Raw genomic sequence first — 4,599 nt, forward strand, 5'->3', positions numbered from 1 at the left:
GCTCAGCTATCATGGTACACAGCAGCTTGCTTTGAGCTCACTTCGCTAAAACGATTTCAAGTATCTTAAGCCTTCAAAAACCTCGTATCACAATACATGTTGGCTTGTCTCAATGCAACAACATAGGAAGTAGGTACCCGACAAAAAACAACAGCATGTTAAAAAAATGGCTTACAGTTACTAAGAAGCTGTGATGCATGTACTTGTGTGTGAAGTTTGCATTTTAAGTACTGGCTAATGTTTTATAAATGTCTCTATATTATTATTTACATAGGTCAGGAATCCAGCCAGTGCTTGCTACCAGATTTGGCTTGCTTTTCAGTTCTTCCCAGCCTTAAAAAAAAAAGCAAAAAAAGCAAACTAAAAATCCCCAAGGCTGTACTTTCTGAGCCCACCACATGCCTGTGCTTAGTAATCATCAAACTGCAATTCACTAAGTCCTTAAAATGTAAACTACTCAGAAAGAATCTATCACACCAAGAGCTGAAGTATGTTTCTGGACAAGAATGTGATGCGGTAGTTTTCAGATTCTAAAATGGGTTTTATAATGAAACCAGTTTTGGAGAAAGGGCAATCTAGTTCAATTAATGTCATTATTATTTTCACCTAAACATGGAAGATGCACAATTTTTTACCAACGTGGCATTTCAGAGCTTGAATGACCAGTAGCATAGATGTGGTACTGTTCCCTAAAAGAGTAGCAATGTTGTCAGTTAACCCAAGCCAACTAACTGCCATCCAAAAGGCTGTAGGATGGTCTGGAAGAGATCTGTGCGCTCGAGCTTCACCAGCAAGCAGCTTTAATTGAGCGGATGGATACAGCTAGTGCAGAGGTGGCTGAACATCGATCCGCTTGGTGGCCTCACTAAAAGCCTGTGCAAAATTCCCAGCCCCTTACAAAGCTTACTTGTGCACACAAGCGTTCAATAAAAGGTAGGTGGGGGTTTACCTGTATAGATGAGCTTATGCATGGCATGTACATACACTCATCTTTTGACACGAAGAACCCTTCTTAAGGTTCACTACAAAACAGTACATACCGGTGCAGCTACATAAAGATGAGAGGGAAGCTGGAATAGATATGAAGGAAAGCTGTAGGGTGAGAGACACTAGATGACTCCTGTCCAGTTAAGAAAATGAAATGCCCAGCGTAGTGACACCGAGCAGTGCTAACATCACAAAGTGCAATACGGTTTACACTGAACAGACTCTGGCAGTTACCCCCATGTGAAAAATCAAGACTGCTCACAGGCCAGAGCTGTGCTTCATTTATTATTCATTAATTCCTACAGCATGAGTTACAAGAAGGACATACATTTAAAAGCAGTAATTCATGCTGTTTCTAGTAACTTACTGAAATAATCAACATACGGTTCCCAATGCTTCCTACAATTACCATCCACATCATCGCTCTACAACAGATACTGTAGGCAACAGGTAAATATAATAAATAGATAAATCCAATTTAGACATGGAGAACTCTGTCAGAGATACCATTCTGCTGGGTGGGTGGCACCCTACTGTTCTCCTCTTAAAATCCAGTTCTACAACTGCTTTCAATAAGAGCAGGACTAGACTGATAGATCGAGAGTATTTCAAAGTCCCTACCCAAAGCATATTGGCAGGAATCTGAAATCAAGTTACAACAGACTGACAAGAAAACTAGGTTTCATTTAATCTGAATGCCAAACACCTCTTCTTTGCACATGCTGGGATTGAAGGCAGATACTCTTCTCATCCATTATTCAAAATAGAAGTGTTTCCATTTAGTGCTCAGATTTCCATCAGCTCCTGGCAAATCACAGGAGAAAACTCCATGTGGGCAGGAGACAGGCAGAAAAGAAATAGTTTTATGCTTTCTAATAATATGAAGTGCTACGTGTCCTGGGACAACATTTTATTTCAGCATTAACCAGCCCGTGATACCCATGTACTTCATTGATACAACTCCAGCCTTACAGCGAAGTCCAGGGTGGGAGCCTTATGAAGAAGCGTCAGCACAGGTCGTTGGAACCTGACTTCTTCTCTGCCATGTTTCCTGTACCTCAGGGCCAGCCTGGGTACCATTTACAATTTACAGTCATGATCAAAGACACCCAGCCTGTAAGCACCGATTTAGTGAGAAACCGCCACCCCTTCAGAAAATAATGCCCATATGAAAGAAATGTATCCATCCTAGTTCTCTTGTGATGGTTTTTACTTTGCTGTTGACTCAGACTTACTAGAATTCAAGTCCCTTTGGATGGTATGTTTTAGATACCTACATATTTATTCTACTAGCCGATTTCATGAACTCTTAAAACAAATACAGCTGTGAGCTAAAAGTACAAGAAATGACCTAACAACTGAAACTCTGGCTTAGAATTAGGAATAAAATGCATCCAGTCACAGGCTTGCTGGGCAGCCACCTTTACCTGTCTCAGTATCCCTGTCTGTAAATGAGGAATTGGGATGTTGTTCTCATTTTATTAAATGCTTTGAGGCTTTCAGGTAGACAGTGCATTATTCTATTAATCAAAAACCCCATACTTCTTTTACAGTATGGTGCCCCACAACTAAGTGGTAGACCTTCCTTTCCCTGGTTAAACACTTGTGACACCTCCCACCCCCTTTAGCTGATGTAAAACTGACAAAACTGAGGTCAGTGTGCTCTCATAGTTTCCCAGGCTCTTGCAACTTCAAGATGCAACAGAACCAAGCGTTGCTGGATGCACGTCACAGGACCCCAAGTGATGCTGAAAGATCTCATGGACCATATTGTCCAAGAGCTGCGGTAGTGACTGTTGCCCTGCACTGAAAGGGTCTTGGGCGACAGGCAAGGCAGGGCCTTGGGTAAGAGGTAATAAGGTGTTGGGTGTTTTACAGCAAGCTCTTTCTCTCACTTCCAGTGGACCTACAAGCTTCTGGTGCTAAACCGTCTCCAAACACAAGGAGCACAGCGTGAGACAGCTGCAGTCATACAGGAACTTAAGGAGCTTCAGAAATAAATAGGAAGGAAAGTAACTGCGGAGCAGGTGGAATTGGTCACTTACCCGCCAGTGCCCTCCAGTGGCTCACACAGCAACGCAAGGAACTGAAGAGGAAAACCTGTTTCAGCTGTCAAAGACACCGTAATTGTTTCACTAATGGACGGAAATGAAAATGCTGTCATCTGGATGTCAAAAAGCTTTTTTTAAAAATTTAAATTATTGCATGGAAATCTCATATCTGCTATCACAACATACCATATCCATAAAAAACTACATTCCATCAAGTGAACAAAATATTAATCTCAAGCCACATAAAATGAAACAACAGAAACCAAAGCGATTCCCAAGACAAAAATGTTTATTTGTACTAACTCTTCAAATGGGTATACGTTCACAATCTTTAAACAAAATCAGTACACGTGTCTAGGGCAAGTTGAGTATGTATCATTAGAAGATAAAGTCTTCAGTAATTAATATTCATAAATCAAGAAAATTAGTTACAAATTTACGACCCCTTGCACAGGGGTTAATGTTTTCAGTAAGACTCTCCCAGTACTAGGCAAAACAGAGTGTTTGTAAGAAGAGGATTTTAATCACTCAGTTCCAGTATCATATCAGTCTTCTAATAAGCAGTAAATATTAGTGGGGGAAAAATAACTAGTGCCAAGCTGAATCTTCTGAAGCACTGAAAAGCAAATACAAATGGTGAAGTAGGTATAGAAATTTAAATAAATTTTAGTTACTGAAACCTCACTTTTTGCCTGAAAAGAACAAGAATATCATCACAGACTGGAGGAAAGAATTCCATAAAAACCTTTTCTCTAGATTTGCCTTAGAATAGGCTTCTGTACAAAACAAGAACAATTAAAATTTTGGGGGTTCAGTGGTAGAAGTAGTATTGGAATAATAAAGAAATAATTTTAAAATATATATTAATTTACCACATTTAGCTCATATAGCCCTTTATGTATCTTACAAAATGCTACTGTTCTACATACTGCATATAAAAAAAAGGTTTTTTATATATATGTATATACACACATATAAAGGCAAAGCCGATCAGCTTGGTATTAAAAAAAACCAACACAAAGCATAAGCAGACACACTGAGAGTTATGCAGTAATGAGGAGTGTACGCTCCACGTGTGCGTTAGTGTAACAGTGCTTCCAATCCTAAAACATTGCCTAAGCAGAGTGCTTACTGCAAATCAGCTCTACCAGTGATTTCCTCAATTGCCACAAACATCTGATGTTACTTAACTTCTGGCCATCTGTTATATTTAGCACTAAATCAGAAATAAGGCAAAATAACTTTTCATATCCTTGAATATCTGATGACATTCACGAGATCTTCCAAAAATTAATGCAAAACATTGTAGGAGCACAAGAAATGGTACCCCTGAGCTGAAGCATCTTCCTGTCTATGCAAAGCTGCCCCAATGTTCATCTATTTCAGAGTAATCTAGGCTACTTAAGTAAGTACGACAATTAATCCTAGGCACCCCCTTTGTTTTAGCAAGTTTTAAATGACAACTTAAAGCTTCGTGATGGGTTTATGCTCACCATTTCTCGTCTAAAAACATCACTGAGAACAGTGAACAACAGTTGTGATGCTGCTCAGAGGTTTGGGG

This window comes from Charadrius vociferus, unplaced genomic scaffold (genome assembly GCF_000708025.1).
Source record: "Charadrius vociferus isolate BGI_N301 unplaced genomic scaffold, ASM70802v2 scaffold349, whole genome shotgun sequence".
Lineage (NCBI taxonomy): Eukaryota > Metazoa > Chordata > Aves > Charadriiformes > Charadriidae > Charadrius > Charadrius vociferus.